Genomic DNA, 18,354 nt, shown 5'->3' with positions numbered 1-18,354 from the left:
TTCATTTCCCACTGGGGCAGTTATTTTCAATGCCCTGCGTTCTTTTCCTCCGCTGTACCATTCGCACACGTCCCCCTAATGGGGAACACGTCACAGGGGCCTCAGTGCAGCTCTGCGTCATGGCCAGGGCCAATCATCTATGACAGAACTGGAAACCTGCTCCCTAGTCAGGGAGGAGAGGCCGCAGCTGAGTCTTGGGAGCAAAGTCCCCACTCAGCCATGCCCAGCTACCAAGGTCCTTGCAGTACACCAGTTTACTCCAAAGCCCAAGCACTTGGGAACCGGGTGCGTGACCCTGTGACGGGTATACCAGACCCTCTGAGGCCCCCTGCTGGAGGCTCTGCCACATTCTGCCCCAAAAAGGGCAGTGGAGAGGGGCCGTCAAGCTGCCTGGAGTGGCTGTGTGGGACACAGCCAATCAGGGCCAAGCAGCCTAGTATAAGACGAGCTGCAGGGCCGGAGGGAGTTTGGTTCCTTGTTGGAGCTGTAGGAGTGTGGCTGGCAGATGGAGCGATGGGACCCCAGTTAGGGCAGAGCTGCCAGAAGCCAGAGACAGCCATGAGTGAGGTTGATGGGACTCCATTAGGACAAGGCCCTGAGCTAAGGGTGAAAACGCTGCAGGGAAGTGGCCGAGGGAATTAGAGAAGCCGTGTGACACAGTTAAAGGGACACTGCAGGCGGCTGCTCTCTACAGGGTCCCTGGGCTGAGACCTGGAGTAGTGGGCAGGCCTGGGTCCCCTCACCCCCTATTAGCGACTGGGGGACAGTAGCCTGGCCATTAAGGCACCCCAAAGAGGGAACTGAACTATAGTGGCCCAGCTGGAGAGCTGTAGCCAGGAAGCCCCAAGAGGGTGAAGACACTGTCCCGGCTCTTGGATAGAGCAATGCCCCAGGGCGCCCTCTCCAGAGACAATTGGAGAGAAAGAGAGTCTGCAGGCGCGTGACTCGGTCAAGGGGGCACTCACGAGAGGTGAGTGCACCCCATTACCCATCCCGATGAGAATAACACTGGGGCTGAGGACAATGAGGCTCAGTGGGTCTGAGGGGTCCAGGCTGGGGGGGGGTCATCTGTTGCTCAACTGCTGAATCCGTATGGTTGAGTTTAAGCACACACCGCTGTGCCGGCATGGTGCATCGCTCCTGACCTGCCTCGGAGGGTAACGAGACCCCGCTCATTGCGAGGAGCACCAGTTTGGGGATGGAATTCAGTGCCTCCATGCAGCAGGGGGTAGCCTTGCATCCTTTGCCTCGCTGTGCTGCAAGGATTTGAGGATAAGAGCAATGGCTCTGCCTCTAGGGGTACCCCTGAATGTGGTGTGGGAGGCCTGCTGCCTTGCCAAGGCTTGGGGGGCAGATTTCTTGCCTTTTATCCCAGGAGCTCTGCCGGTACCTTGCTCTGGTCTATGGGCTGGCAGGTAACCCAAGCACACACCTTCTGACTTAACATTTTCTGCTATGTTTGTGATTTGCAAATGTTTTTAAAAACAAAACCAAACCCGCAGGCTCCTCGCCTGACTGAGGAATCAGTCAGAGGTCAAGTTTCATGTTTCAAACTTCAGCTGTTTTGGGCAGAGGCCCCTCTCTCTCTCTCTCTCTCTCTCTCTCTCTCTCTCTCTCTCTCAAAAAAAAGTTGTTTTTTAAATAAACAAAACAGAAAAGTGCATGTTTGTTCCATCTTAATCTGCCTAAATCATGGGAGGTGAGATTTTGCTCTAACTTTAAAAATAAAAACACTTTTTGGCTCAAAACCAAGTATGGAAAAATATCATCCAGATGGGTGAAAAGCAATGAAAAAATGAAAAAACAAACAGCTTAAGCCCTGGAGCCATGTTGCAGCCTTAACCATAGCTTTCATTCACAAGCGAATAATGTTATCCCCTTTTCACCTGAGCTGTTGGCCAGTTTTGGAGGGGGTGGGCGGTTATCAGGCTGTTTCTTATCATCATTTTCGCCTCCTAATGGAATCAGGTAGTTCACTGATGCAATCTTGTTTATTTATCCATAAGGTACAAAGTCCCGTTTTCCTGGATCCCAACAGGACTCAAACAACAGGGGAGAGTTTCTTTGCTCATAGTTCCAAGCCTCTTTCAGCCAGCACTCAGCCCAAAAGCTCTCTTAGCCTTTTTCTCTGGGTCCTACTACTAGGGCGTCTCTGTCTGCATCTGGGGCTTCTTTGCTCCTTTGTGTGTTTCTGCTGCTTCTCTCTCACACACAGCTCCTGCAATCAAGGCCCTAGCCCCAGCCTTTGCTACATCAGTCACCAGAGAAACCCATTGGGTCACATGATTCACCTTGTACTCAAGCCTTGCCATGTGCCTGTGTTTTGGGTGGTGGCTCCTACTGCTTCAGCTACTTGGGTACATGTATCCTGAATGAAGGGCATCAATTACACCAGCAGCTTCAGTGAGGTTTCAGCCCCCCTCGTGACCCTCCCCCCCAGAATAATGTTAGCTCTAGCTAAGCTGGTTCACACAGCAAAACTGCATCAAAAGAACATTATTGAGGTTGCAAAGTCAAGCACGTTAAAGTTAGGCGATGCCAGAATTGCTCATGCATCATTAGCACTGTCCTGCTGTGCTTATTCATTATGACACAGGGCCAGAATCTCATGTACATGAAGGCTTCCTTTCACCACGCTCACAGTGTAAAAGGGCTGTGAAGTGAGTATAAAGGCCCACATTACGGCCCTTTTACACTGACAGCGTGGTGCGAAGGGAATTTGAAGCCAATCCTCATTTACCCTGAGGGTAAAATCCTGCCCCCCCCATAAAACGTCCATTTACTTCCGCAGAGTCACCCTAACGCTTTCCATCCATGCTGCTAGGCTGTGGGGTGGCAGCTTTGCCTCTTCTCTGGCTTTGTTTTTAAGTGAAACCTTTAACGTTAATGGCAAACGGGTGCTCCTCCCCCCACCCAGATAACTCCCTTTACGGATAGCAAGGGACTTCCTTGTATAGAGAGGGCTGCATGGGGAAATCAGAGGAAAACACTGGAAGAATTTTCTAAGCACTTCCCTGAGCAAAGACAGGTCTTCTGGTAGTAATAGAAGCTGTGACAAAAAGTCGTTCCGTGGCTGAGCATTGATCAGATCGCAGGTAATACACTGACTGTTAATTGCTAATTAAATCTTTACTGATTTGGAACCAAGTTATGGAACGTGCAAAAAAAAAGTGTCTGGGAGGAATGCTGCCTACCCTAGGGATTGCTTTTGCTGCAGACTGTTGGACGTACTGGTTTCCTGGTGTGCAAGCATCTAACATGCACAGTTGACGGAGGGCCGTTGCGCCAGCCAGAGTGCCCACGGTTGATGGAGTCGCACAAGGCGTCATGTAGCAAAATTCCTAGGTCTGGGTCAATCCTGCCAATCCACAAATCTCTGGAGTGGCCCTACAGGGGACGCCAGGTTGGGGAGGTAGGATGTTGATGGAGCATATGAGAGCATTGTATGTCTGGGTGTTTTCCATCCTGGTGACGTGGCCAAAGACCATGCAACACTGCCATTGATTATAACGAGCACGGAAGGCCAGACCTCTGCAAGAGTAAGACATTTCACATTAGGTCAAACCACTTTATGCTCAGGATTTGGCACTGCCAACACGTATGGAATGCCTCTAGCCCCCACATCTGCCAGTCAGAGGGCTCAGGTTTCAGCAATACAGAAAGTACACAGGTACGTAGATCTCATGTGCAATGCACGCTAAATAGCAGTAAGGAATGATGTGGCTACAAATTGAGCCCCCTGCTCCTCTCCCCACCCAGGTGAGCAGGGAATGGGTGGCTGCTTGACTCTTCCCCCATCCAGCTACAACAACATGTCAGCCAGTGTGGAGTAGGGGAGTCGTCTGCACCAGGGAGAGGGGCTGGCACAGAATACCTCCTTGACTGGAGCAGCTCAGGGAGCAAGCAGCCAGATTGTAATGCTTCAAGTCACATTCTTGTTCCTGCTCTTCTCCAGAGACAGCACAGCTATGCACTGCTCCCTGCTCAGGCCTTGGGGCAGAGCCACCACTGAGCCTCGACTCTGAGCCAAACTATCGAATCTCCGCTAAACTAACACAGGATCAGTAACAGTTTGGTAAAATGGAACTCAGGAAGCGCTCCCTGAGAATGCCCTGCAACTTTACGTGCCGGCCCTCAGCCTGCAGAGACACTCAGCTGCTGGGCTAGACACCTCTATTCACGGAGCCTGCCATGAAAATGCCAACACACCCTTAACTTCTTAATGCTGCCAGGTGTCAAGCTAATTAAATTGTCTACTAGACACAGCCATAGCCTCAGTTCAGAGCATATGGTTTAAGTAAGCGCAGGACATACCACTGTGGGTGTCAGCTGGCATAACAAATTGCTGTTCTGGGCAAATAAAAAGGCCTTTTTTCAAATCCCCAACTCTGCAACCTGAGCTGCCAAAGTGAAATGTCAGAGCCTGGAAGTGAGTGACCCCCCTCACTACACAAAGAGCAGTATGCAGTAGGAGGGTGGACTTCTGCCTGGGTTTTCAATCTGGGGGTCACAACCTCTGAGGGGGGTGCCACAAATAGATGTCAAGGGGTCATGACCACCCTGCCCTTTCCACATGGCTAAATGGCAGGTGACACCAGCTAGGTGGGTTTGTGAGGGGGAAGGGGCAGAAAACAGCCGCATGGAAAATGTTGAGGACCACACTACTGGTTAGAGTTAGCATGACACTTAATGTGATGCCCTGGCCAGGCCTGGACCTCTGATCAGGAACCCACCCCTCACACCGATCGTTCTGAGGTGCTCTCAGAAATGCTAGTTGCCTAATGTCATCTGAGTAGCTGGTTTGCATGTCACTTGCGCAGCCAGATGGAAAAGCAGGGCCTGCCCAGCAGCCAGGATGCCAGCTGCCATGGGAAGCGGTAGGGGCATGCGGCACAGACATGTACAGGCATGGGTGGGATTTTCAAAAGAATTCCGCATTGGCTGCCACTGAAATGAATGGAAAAACAAAGCCCATCGACTTCAGTGGAGCAGAGCTAGGCCAGTGCTGACTGCTGGCCAAAATCCCACACTAAGTGTGTAGTCCTTACATGTGTACGCTGGAGGTGTCACATGTAATCGGAAGCCTCAGCAAGAAAGTAACTCTTCTCAGGTGTCTACCAGATGGCCAACAGGTTTCCCAAAAGGAAAAGAGGAGCCAAAGGGGTTCAATATTTCACTAGTGCAATATTTCCATGATCTCTAATGGCCCATAAAATAAAGTGATAAATGCTTTAAAACTTTAGCACAAGAGCTGGCCAGGCCACAGCGAACTTATTTCTAAGGGTGGCTGTAAATCTATGTATTCAGTGGCTTGGTTGTTGTGGTACTAAATCAGTGCCCCTAATCTAGTTGATTGAACTGCCAGAAGAGCGTCCCTCTCACTTTAGTTATGAGAGAACACGCTCGTTTAGAGGGGGGCTGACTAGTAGAAACCAGCTTTACAAACTCCAAATTGGAAATTACGATCACTTAAATCCAATTAGCACAAGTTAATTTAGATTTCAAGGTCACTCTACACTCCACTCCTTCATTTATTTGGCTGTGTTTTACAGCCTGGCCTGGGTTTGAACATTTGCGTGCCTCTCATAAACAATTACCATTTCCATTCTAGGACTCTGGCTGCTGCACTCACCGTTTTTCGGAAATTGCTGCCTGGCAAATTATCAGAGGGTTAGCAGATTATGAAATTTATGACTTCATTTAATTGAAAAATTGCCTATTGGCTCACCAGCATAACTGCACTGCAGTGTTCTTGTGTTTGCCCCTAAGCAACGGTAGTGAGTTCACATGTGCAGGAGAGCTGCATGCTAGAGATGTCCTCTTCATTGCAACATGACCAAATAATATTGCTACTTGTTTAAGACCAAACATGAAACGTTCTCTATGTCTACACTGCTGCAGTAAGTCAACCTAAATTATGCTACTCCAGCTACGTGAATAATGTAGCTGCAGTCGACATAACTTAGGTCGACTTACTGCGGTGTCCACACCACGCTGGGTCGATGGGAGATACGGTCCTTTCTGTCCAATGATCTCCACAAACAATTTCCAAAAACTTTCAAACCCTGGTGCCTAAAGTAGATCACCTAAAGAGACATGTTCTGACTTTAAAGATTCTGAGCCTCTGTACCGCCCATTAATTCCAGTGGGAGCTGGGATTGCTCGGCACTCCTGAAAATCAGGCCACTTTTCGATTTCGATGCCTACATACGGATTTAAGGAGTCTAATTTCAGATGCCTTGGTTTGGAAGATGAGGTCGCGACACTTCCCATGCCACCTGTAATGTAAGCAGCATTAGAGCTGGTTAAGCTTTTCACCCATCCTCTTTTTATGGCTTTTTCAACACCACAGGAGTTTGTGGCCAGTGCCAGCTTTCTCTGAAAACGTGATTGAGTTGGGATTGAACAGTATTACTGGGATTTCTAGTCCTGTGCTCTAACCCCTAGGTCATCCTAAACTATGTCTGGCTGTTATGCAGCTTGAATACAAATGGCCTGTACTCTCAGGCCGAATCTCACTCTTGGGCTCCCTAAAGCCTTGTCCTGCTTCATTTTCACATGAAAATTTTCAACCCATAAGAAATCAAAAAACTAAGCGTACAGAAAAATAACACCAAGAGTGTTATCCTCCAACTGGACCGCTGAGGAATCTGCAGAGAGAAACTCCAACTTAAGGGGGAAAATAAATCAGCTAGCTTCCTGCTGACCAAGCATCTGCCCTGAGCAAAAATCGCTCCGCTCATTCATGAATGCAAATGAGGCTAATCAGTTTCAATACACAAAGCCTTTATCTTCCCATACAGTAGAAACATAGGTACTCCATTTTTCAAAGGTTAAAAGACAACTCGCCCTGCAGCAAAATGCAGTCTGTATTTAATGTGCTCATTTGTGTACGAGGATTAGCCTCTATCTAAACACAATTAGTTCTGCAGATCAAAATTTTGTGCTCTCCTTAGATAACAAACATTTCCATATTTGCTCGCAAAGCTGCAAGGGCTGGCAGGGCCCTGAATGTAGCTGTTTCTATTGATACCAATTAGTCAAGCTAGGGCGAGGAAGTACAAAGGAAATTATTATTGCCACTTACATTAATAGTGTTAGTGATACCACAACACTGCAGCAAACCTTGTTACAGTCAGAGTTCATTACCAGGAATGAACCAGTGCTTCTGGGGTCTTTCTTGGCCATGTGAAAAGGATTAAACCAAAATGTATCACGTGTCGGCTTTAGAGAGTGATCTCTGCTTGGTTCATACCATGAATTTCCCTCTCCCTCCCCGTTATCTTGAGGCTCAGAGAGAAACAGCTCTGCTGCCTTACATGCACTGAACATAATGTCTTGTGGCCTATGGGAGCAGAGTGGTTATGACTCACTATCAAGCATGCAGCGTAATACTCTGCTTTCATTCTGGAGCTGCTGAACTTCAGAGTGCTCCAAAGGGCTCTGATAAAGATGGCTGTGCAGTATCTGATAACTCATTTCAAAGAATAGCCGCAAAAGGAATATGCCTGTATGGTGAATGCTTTTTCTGCTCTCTCTGGGCATGAAGACCACTGGTATAGTGGCATATAGATGTTTGCCTAACATGTCCCATGGCAACCCCTGTTCTCAGCTGGAGGATTCTGACAACTTCGGGAAACAGTTTAGGGTGGGCCCCAAGCTGGGGAAGATCAGGGGGAATACCCAAGAAGTTTATGTTCAACATAAGGTGGAGGAGACTGGTGGGTAGCAGTTCTGACTAGACACACCAGGAGGGGTGGAGCAGGATGGGGGTAGGGAGAGACTTGATGTGCGATATGGGGGGCAAGGGCTCTGGGTGAAAACCAAAGGCAGTGTTATCAGCCTCAGGGTTCCAGTTTTAGCCAGTTGTGTGAGAAAAGTAGCCCCAAACTAGCCATTTCAAAAGAATGTCTACTTCTATCAAGTACTTAGTTTGTGACAGTAGGTACAAAAACTACTATCTAGTTTTACTTTTAAATAGCACTAATTTTGTTCAATAATCAACCAAACAGCTGATTAAATAACAACAATTTAATAACTAGTACCCAGAGCCTACTGCAACTCTGTGGTCTAGAGATAGTTATGCTACACACCATCATAGCATCTCTTATCTTCATATGACCATCAGCATGACCTCCTTCACTTCTACATACTAACCACCCTAGCAACAGTCATTTAATAGCTGTCATTTTGCATCTCAGAGTTAAAGTTTCTGTCAGTCCTGATCTTTAGTGGTTTGTAATCTCAGCAAAAGCCACTCCCCCTCCTACGTCAAAATAGCTTCAACGTTCATATACCTCAACAAAATATTTGTTAAATCATATTTACTTGGGATGGGAGGATGCTTTCACCAAAATCCCATATCTTCATGTTTGCCCACAAAAGTGTGAGTTACTGAATACTGATATTGCTATTTTTAAAGCATTTCTTGACATTTAAGTGTGCCGATTTTACACTTGCTCTGAAAAAAGAAAGGAATATCACTCTAAGAGGTATTCTTACCTCTTGGATTGGATGAATGGACTATAAGGTGAATAGAAAGCTGGATACATTGTCAGGCCCAATGCATAGTGATCAACGGCTCGATGCCTAGTTGGCAGCCGGTATCAAGTGGCGTGCCCCAGGGGTCGGTCCTGGGGCCGGTTTTGTTCAACATCTTTATTAATAATTCGGATGATGGGATGGATTGAACCCTCAGCAAGTTCGCAGATGACACTAAACTGGGGGAAGAGGTAGATACGCTGGAGGGTAGGGATAGGGTCCAGAGTGACCAAATTGGAGGATTGGGCCAAAAGAAATCGGATGAAGTTCAACAAGGACAAGTGCAGAGTCCTGCACTTAGGACGGAAGAATCCCAGGCACCGCTACAGGCTGGGAACTGACTGGCTAAGCAGCAGTTCTGCAGAAAAGGACCTGGGGGTTACAGTGGATGAGAAGCTGGACATGAGTCAACAGTGTGCCGTTGTTGCCAAGAAGGCTAATGGCATATTGGGCTATATTAGTAGGAGCATTGCCAGCAAATCAAGGGAAGTGATTATTCCCCTCTGTTCAGCACTGGTGTGGCCACATCTGGAGTACTGTGTCCAGTTTTGGGCCCCACACTACAAGAAGGATGTGGAAAAATTGGAAAGAGTCCAGCTGAGGGCAACAAAAATGATTAGGGAGCTGGAGCACATGACTTATGAGGAGAGGCTGAGGGAACTGGGATTATTTAGTCTGCAGAAGAGAAGAGTGAGGGGGGATTTGATAGCTGCTTTCAACTACCTGAAAGGGGGTTCCAAAGAGGATGGATCTAGTTCTCAGTGGTGGCAGATGACAGAACGAGGAATAATGGTCTCAAGTTGCAGTGGGGAAGGTTTAGGTTGGATATTAGGAAAAAAATTTTCACTAGGAGGGTGGTGAAGCACTGGAATGGGTTACTTAGGGAGGTGGTGGAATCTCCATCCTTAGCGGTTTTTAAGGCCCGGCTTGACAAAGCCCTGGCTGGGATGATTTAGTTGGGGATTGGTCCTGCTTTGAGCAGGGGGTTGGACTAGATGACCTCCTGAGATCTCTTTCAGCCCTAATCTTCTACAATTTTAATGACTATTAAAAGACAGTACAAGGCTACAGTTTATACATCTAGCTCAGATTCTTGAACTCCTTATTTGCTCTTTGAAAATGTTAAACGTGGTACTTTCATAGAGTGAAGAATTGTCCTTCTACCAAGCAAGCTGAGAGAGTCCAGTTTTACAAACGTTTTAGAGCTGTATTTTTATATCTTTCAAATAAGCCACATGTCCAAATGTGACATGTATAAACTTCCTTTGAGACAAAAACACACATACAGTTTCTGTAAAGTGCTTTTAAAGATATCTGGTGGTCGTTAAGAGAAATGACATAGGATACAGCATACTGATTCACCCCACTTCGTCTGTCATTCTGACTGAACAGCAGCCGTTCAGAATATTGGCACAGGAAGAGAGGAAGAAACATCAAGGATGTAACTGTCAGGCGAGCCCTCCAGGAGACCTTGAGTAAAGGAAGTTTTAGTGAATGATCATTATTAAAGAGAGAATTTACCTTGAGAGATTTTAATTTTGAATAAAACATAAAGAGCTAAAGGACCTTCTCCTCAGAGGCCATCTCCTTCCACTGAAGAAGTCAGTGATCTTGACTGCAAAAAGCAATAAACAAATGTTGGTCTAGATTTTCTGAGGTGACTAGTGATTACATGTACTCTGCTTAACAGAGCTGATTTCCAGAGGATGGGTGCTCAGCACTTTCCAATCTCTTCAGGTAGTCTCAAGTTGGAGACTCAGAAATAAGGTACCCAAAATCATTAGGCACTTCTGAAAGTTTCTATTATTGTATTTTAATCTCACTCTTCCTTCACAGGGACAGGCTTTCTGGATGCTGCCAGACCTGCATGAAAGTTGTTAGCACTGAACAGACCGTTGCTGTACATTTCAAAGCAAATACAATCTTTGTGGGGCTGGTTGTCAACCCAAGTGCAGCACTGGTCCCCTATGTGTTACCCAAGCCCCCTTGGCCCTGTGTTGCAGAATGGGTCTTACTCAGGCAGGGGCCGGAAAGTGAGAGTGAACCCAGAGGTTAGGTGAGCTAGCATGTTTGCCATTCAGACTCCCCCATCACAGACAGGGGTGCCACAGAGGCTACCTAGCTACTGCACATGCCCACCCCAAACCCTGCCCCCCCAAATTCCAGTGTTCCAGACAAACAGTCCACCTTCCCTCCCCATGCCTACACACAGCCCAGTGCCCTTCCCCAGCCTAGCTCCCACCAGTGCCCCCCTTGGCCTACTGAGGGGAGGGGACTACGGGTGCCATTGTCCCACTCAGCTTCCCCTCAGTCTGAGTGGAGCCACCTCCCTGGCCATGGCCAGAACTTGCTGAGTCCTCCCTCCTCCAGGTTGGACCTGAGCCAGGCCTGAGCACACAAAGCAGTTGTCTGAGGTGAGGAGGATGGAAGAGGCATAGCCTGCCCCACGAGGAGTAGTCCTGGGTTCTCCACCAACCCAGTAGATAGCTCTTGTGTGGGTGGCCTTGGGGGGCTGGGTGAGGAGCAGAGCCTTGGCTTGGCTTAACACGGAACCGAGTACAGATAGCTCTATTCCGCAGACAGCAGCTCCAAACAGGGCTGCAAACCGCAATCATTTTCCCCTGCACGATCTGGTTAACAAGAGCACCTGCCTCGCAAACAATTTCAATTACTAGGGGACAAAAAGCAGCAGTGCTCCTAAATTCTCCCCGTCAATAAAGCAACGGAGTGAGGCTGAAAAAACAAACTGTATTTATTCTGCCATTTCAAGCAATTGTGTCAACGTGTTAGAAAGCAGCTCGTTTAGCGCTTACCGCAGCGTGAGGTGGACTGGAGGTTAAGCGGCATGAAATGAGAAGTGACTGCCAGTGCTATTCAATCAACAGGAAAGACTGCTGTGTGATATAGACTCCATTACAATTCCAGAGGAGTGAAGGGGGGTTGCCTTCTTGTTGGCAGCGCACGATTCTCTGCGACAAAAGGAAAGGGAAAATGACAATGGATCTCCACACATACCATGACGCTTTCAGACACACTGGCCTTTCCTGGCATAGTGCGAAGACAGGAGTAGCAGTGTTGCCTAATGGACTGGGAATTAGACTAAGGGTCTGTCTGTGTTCCAGCCGGGAGTGTGAATGGGCAGCTCATGCAGACAAACCCGCGCTAGCTAACATGCTAAAAATCGAAGTGAGGCACCACGGCCCAGGCTTCAGTGCAGACGACCCCCCGACCCACGGTGTCTGTACTCTCCTGGGCAGCCAGTGCTCAACCCTGTGCTGCAGCTTCTTCACTGCGAACGGTAGCAAGCTACCTAGAGTACAGCTTACACATGAGTACAGCTTATCGACATGAGCTGCCTTTCACACCCTCGGCTGCCACCTAGATGTACCCTGAGACTCAGGCCACCCGACTTCTCTTTCCAGCTCCGATGGTGACATGCTGAGGAACCCTGGGAACTCATTTCAGCTTCCTGGGTCTATTCCCCTTCCGACTCTATCTATTTAGATCAAACGTTGAGCTGGTCAGGAGTTTTCTGATGAAATGCCTTTCCAGTGGAAAACACCAGCTCGACAAAACCAAAACGGTTTATGGAAAAGGTTCAGTTTTGACCCATCTCCCGATACAAAAAGCTAACGCTTTCTGGCTGGCAAGCCATGTCAGCTATATTTATAGCTACAATCTATTTTATATTTAACAAGACATTCTAGGCTATGAATCATAGACTATCAGGGTTGGAAGGGACCTCAGGAGGTCACCTAGTCCAACCCCCTGCCCAGAGCAGGACCAATCCCCAATTTTTGCCCCGATCCCTAAATGGCCCCCTCAAGGATTGGGTTTAGCAGGCCAATGCTCAAACCACTGAGCTATCCCTGGGTTCTCAGATGTTTCATTCACAGGCTGGAAATCCCTCTAGCCTGGATCCAGCCCTTTTACCCAGTTCAGTCCGTTGTGGGGCGGGAGGGATAGTTCAGTGCTTTAAGCATTGGTTTGCTAAAGCCAGGGTTGTAAACTCAATCCTTGAGGGGGCCATTTAGGGATCTGGGGTAAAAATTGGGGATTGGTCCTGCTTTGAGCAGGGGGTTGGACTAGATGACCTCCTGAGGTCCTGTCCAACCCTGATATTCTATGCATTTAAGGATGACTTATTTTTTTGGTGATCCTTTGGTCTTCTGCCCTAGAACGCTGCATTAAATATGATGTTATCAGTCCAAAATACCCCAACTGTTTTAGCTTGATGCATATATAAAACTATAGTACTAAGGCATTCTCATGATGCAATATACATTTCAGGCTTTAGAGACACAGTTCGATAAATAGGAACATTTCTCTTTTTATTCTTTTTCATCTTGACTTCTAATATTTATCATTGAGTGCAACTCATTGGCAGGCAGGCTTCTTGTTAAAAATAACAGCTGATAGAACCCTGCTGCATTCTGGATCCTACTTAATCAGAAGGGAGATGAAAGAGCTGCGTGTGAAAAATAGATTAAACAAGCCAAACGCCAAGCAGGTTACTGACTCGCCTGCTCTAACTCTTCATAGACCTGTGCTTCACAGCTCAGGTTTTATGGACATTAGGAACTAAGAGAAAGTAGGGAGCTCACAGCAATTTATGGGATTTTTTTCAATTTATTCATCTTTTTAATGCTAGTCTACACCCCTGAGTGCTGCTTGTGTTTAAAATGGAAAGAAAGTGATGACGTGGGAGACATAAATTGATATCTGCGAAGAGGGTAAGAGGTAAAATAAAATTCAAATAAAAGAAATGAGAGATGGAAAAGGTCCCTAGAACAGTGACTAAGAGAATATCAGGTCAGAGCCTCAGCCCTGGTAAATCATAGCTCCACTGATTATGCTGACTTACCCCACTTGAGGACGTGCTCTGTAGAAGCAGACATCTGCATTTGGCCAGGCAAGCAGTTCCAAAGCATAGGGACTTAGGGAAGAAAAGATTCAACACACCCAGTAAGCTACTTTTCTCCCAAACCACCCACCTGCTCAGTAGAAGAGCTGTAATACATGTCCCCAGTCTTTGGTGCCATCTGCACTGAAAAGTGAAACTGTGGCATGCAACAAAAGTCAGAGAGGCATATACTGGAAGGGAATTAAAGAAGACAGAACAAATGTTTCTGCATCCATCACAGCTACTTACTAGGCCAAAAACTAAGGTATATGTGGAAAGTAGGGCTGTCAAGAGATTTAAAAAATTAATCACGATTAATCGAGCAATTAATCACGCTGTTAAACAACAATAGAATACCATTTATTTAAATATTTTTGGATGTTTACTACATTTTCAAATATATTAATTTCAATTACAGCACAGAATACAGTGTACTGTGCTCACTTTATATTTATTTTTATTACAAATATTTGCACTGTAAAAAACAAAAAAAATGTATTTTTCAATTCACCTCATACAAGTACTATAGTGCAATTTCTATATCATGAAAGTTGAACTTACAAATGTAGAACTATGTACAAAAAACTGCACTCAAAAATAAAACAATGTAGAACTTTAGAGCCTACAAGTCCACTCAGTCGTACTTCTTGGTCAGCCAATCACTCAGATAAACAAGGTTGGTTACAATTTGCAGGAGATAATGCTGCCTGCTTCTTGTTCACAATGTCACCTGAAAGTGAGAACAGGCATTCGCATGGCACTGCTGTAGATGGCATTGCAAGATATTTACATACCAGATGCGCTAAAGATTCACATGTCCCTTCATGCTTCAACCACCATTCCAGAGGACACGCATCCATGCTGATGATGAGTTCTGCTTGCTAATGATCCAAAGCCGAGTGGACCGACGCATGTTCATTTTCACCATCTGAGTCAAATGCCACCAGCAGAAGGTTGATTTTCTTTTTTGGTAGTTTGGGTTCTGTAGTTTTTGCATCAGAGTGTTGCTCTTTTAAGACTTCTAAAAGCACGCTCCAGACCTCTTCCCTCTCAGATTTTGGAGGGCACTTCAGATTCTTTAACCTTGGGTCGAGTGCTGTAGCTATCTTTAGAAATCTCACATTGGTACCTTCTTTGTGTTTTGTCAAATCTGCTGTGAAAGTGTTCTTAAAATGAACACATGCTGGGGCATCATCCAAGACTGCTATAACAACATGAAATACATGCAGAATGCGGGTAAAATAGCACAGGAGACATACAATTCTCCCTGCAAAGAGTTCAGTCACAAATTTATTTGAAGCATTATTTTTCTGTCAAGCATCATCAGCATGGAAGCATGTCCTCTGGAATGGTGGCCGAAGCATGAAGGGTCATATGAACGTTTAGAATATCTGGCATGTAAATACCTTGTAACACCAGCTACAAAAGTGACATGCGAATGCCTCTTCTCACTTTCAGGTGACATCGTAAATAAGAAGCAGGCAGCAGTATCTCCCATCAATATAAACAAACTTTTTTGTCTTAGCAACTGGCTGAACAAGAAGTAGGACTGAGTGGACTTGTAGGCTCTAAAGTTTTACGCTGTTTTCTTTTTGAGTGCAGTTATGTAACCAAAAAAAATCTGCATTTGTAAGTTACACTGTCACAGTAAAGAGCTTGCATTATAGTACTTGTATGAGGTGACTTGAAAAATACTATTTCTTTTGTTTATCATTGTTACAGTGCATATATTTGTAAATGTAACCCTTCTGCCCGTCAGAGTTGGCAGCAACAAGGGCTGGGTTCAGTATCTAGGGGTTCCATTCCAATAACACAATGCAAACCAGCTCGAGCCCCCACCCAGTGACCTGGGACAAATATATACCCCACCCCCACGCTGGGCACCTCTAAGAGGCAGTACTTCCCCTCTGAAAATCACAGAGTCTGAGTGTAGCAAAAGCCTTTTAATAACAGAGAGAAACAATGTGGCATTATGTTGGGGGAACACCACCAACAGGATTCATAACACAACCCATGAGCAAAAACCCATCCCAAGCAAATTGGGCTGTGTTCTTTCCCTTTGGTTCTTGAGTCCAGCAACCCAAAAGTCGTCCAAAGTCCCAAAAGTCCAACAACCCAAAAGTCTCTGTCCCTGGTCAGTGCAGCCCCAGAGTTCGAAAATTTATCTGCAGAGTTTTACCTCCCAACCTGGGTGGAGGTGGGAGGCTTAAGGGGCCCCTTACATGGTCCGAAGCTGATTGCCCCACCATGGGGCTCCGCTCCACTCTACGAGCCACCCCACAAATCACTCTGCTCTGCCAGCCCACCCCCACCCCCACCCCCAACAAACTGCTCCGCAATATATCTTCAGGCTCCCCCACTACTTAACACATCACTCAGTGATTTCAGCTCTTAGTAATTTTAGCTCTTTTGTGATTTCAGCTTGTAGTAGGAATAGCCTCAATGTTGGTGCACCATTGGCCCCAAGTGAATTCAGCTCAGCAGCCTGTGACTAGACTCCTAATAGAATCAAAACTAGCTCTGACATTCTACAGTGGCGAGACAAGAAGGTGGAATTAGCATGTTGGGCCTTCACCACCAGGTATTAATACCTATCCCCAGCATCTCTCAATTAATTGTGTTTTGGAACCCATGTACCTTGACTAGCGAGTGCTACTTAGTTGATGGCAAGTCCCTCCAATATAACAAAAGGCCAACTACAGTTCCACTGTCCTTGATTCACATAATCAGGATAATAACAATTTATTCTTCCTGCCTCAATAACAGAGAAACTGGGGATCCCACAGCAGCCAAAGTGACCATTTGGGCAGCTATTGGGCTCATGCTAGGCGGGGTGGGTGTGCCTATGCAAATGAGATCAACCCCTGAAGTTCTTTTCCACAACTTGCCACAACTAACCACCAGATGTGAGGGTGGAGCTCATCCTGACTCTGCTTACATCAACAAAAATAATAACATATAGTGAGCCCTGTGCACTTTGTATTCTGTGTTGTAATTAAATCAATATTGAAAATGTAGAAAAATATCAAAAAATATTTAATACATTTCAATTGGTATTCTATTGTTATAAGTGTGATTAATTGCAATTAATATTTTTAATCGAGATTAATTTTTTTTAGTTAATCGCGTGAGTTAACAGAGATTGATTGACAGCCCTAGTGGAAAGGAAATGTTTCTTTCCCTGAATGTTACATAAGAAACAGAGTAGAGAGTTCACATATATAAATCTGCCCCCTTCGTCTCTTCTGTCAGGTTCTCATACCTCTGGCAAGAAAATGGGCTTAAGAAAGGGACTTGGCGCTGAGCAGGATTAGTTTGGGCAAAGTCCCCAGGCTCCCAGAGGGGCTCCTCTGTGTGTGGCTGTCAAGACTGAAGTCAGTTGTCTTCCTATTTGTTAGCCTCTCATTCCCCTGATATCCTGGGGGACTTTATCTGATCAAGAGCACTAATGGCTTTTTCTTGCTTCTTTCCGTTTCTCTATGTGTAGCTTCTTCTTATGGGCCTGATCCAAAGCCCACTGAAATCAGAGGGAGTCTTTCCACTGCCTTTCAATGAACTTTAGCTCAGACTCTCAAGGTCTACCAAATTGATTTGGCAGGAGGTTGCTAGGGGAGCCCATCTGCCCACTGAGGACTCCTTATGTCAGCCCAGTGTGGAGCTGTTGATGAAGTGGCAATGTATCACTCTTCTTAAATGAGTCCTAGACAGCTGGATGTGGAAGCTGAAGCTACAAGACTGAAGGATTGAGGTGTTTGGCCAAATTCAGGCCTGTGGTTAGACTATTAACATCAGTTGGAATGTTAATCTGTTATGCCAGGTCAGCATCTGAGACACAGAACATGGTTGAGAAGATCCTCCTGGCTAAGCAGCACCCAGCCGCACATAGCACTGGGATGGAGAGATCTGGTAAGATGGGAAAAAGAGAGGAGACACCTGAGATAGAAAATTACAGTGCAGGTTGGTGGGACAAACTCCTTGGTCACTCCATTACAAACCTAAAACTTGCAATTCTTCAACAAAAAAAACTTCAAAAACAGACTCCAACGAGAAACTGCTGAATTGGAATTAATTTGCAAACTGGATACAATTAACTTAGGCTTGAATAAAGACTGGGAGTGGATGGGTCATTACACAAAGAAAAACTATTTCCCCATGTTTATTCCCCCCCTCTCCCACTGTTCCTCACATGTTCTTGTCAACTGCTGGAAATGGCCCACCTTCATTATCACTACAAAAGGTTCTTCCCCCCAACCTTCCCCCGCTCTCCTGCTGGTAATAGCTCACCTTTCCTGATCACTCTCACTACAGTGTGTATGGTAACACCCATTGTTTCATCTTCTCTGTGTATATAAATCTTCCTCCTGTATTTTCCACTGGATGCATCCGATGAAGTGAGCTGTAGCTCACGAAAGCAGATGGTTAAATAAATTTGTTCGTCTCTAAGGTGCCACAAGTCCTCCTTTTCTTTTTGAGAAGAAACAGACACCTGGGGAAAGAGTCAAAACTATAAATCAGATTGTTCAGAAAGCTAATATGGATATGAGATATGAGTCAGCAGTGTGCCCTTGTTGCCAAGAAGGCCAATGGCATTTTGGGATGTATAAGTAGGGGCATAGCGAGCAGATCGAGGGACGTGATCGTTCCCCTCTATTCGACATTGGTGAGGCCTCATCTGGAGTACTGTGTCCAGTTTTGGGCCCCACACTTCAACAAGGATGTGGATAAATTGGAGAGAGTCCAGCGAAGGGCAACAAAAATGATTAGGGAACTGGAACACATGAGTTATGAGGAGAGGCTGAGGGAGCTGGGATTGTTTAGCCTGCAGAAGAGAAGAATGAGGGGGGATTTGATAGCTGCTTTCAACTACCTGAAAGGGGGTTCCAAAGAGGATGGCTCTAGACTGTTCTTAA

The sequence above is a fragment of the Lepidochelys kempii genome, chromosome 5 (genome assembly GCF_965140285.1).
Source record: "Lepidochelys kempii isolate rLepKem1 chromosome 5, rLepKem1.hap1, whole genome shotgun sequence".
Lineage (NCBI taxonomy): Eukaryota > Metazoa > Chordata > Testudines > Cheloniidae > Lepidochelys > Lepidochelys kempii.
This window is presented reverse-complemented; position numbering follows the sequence as displayed.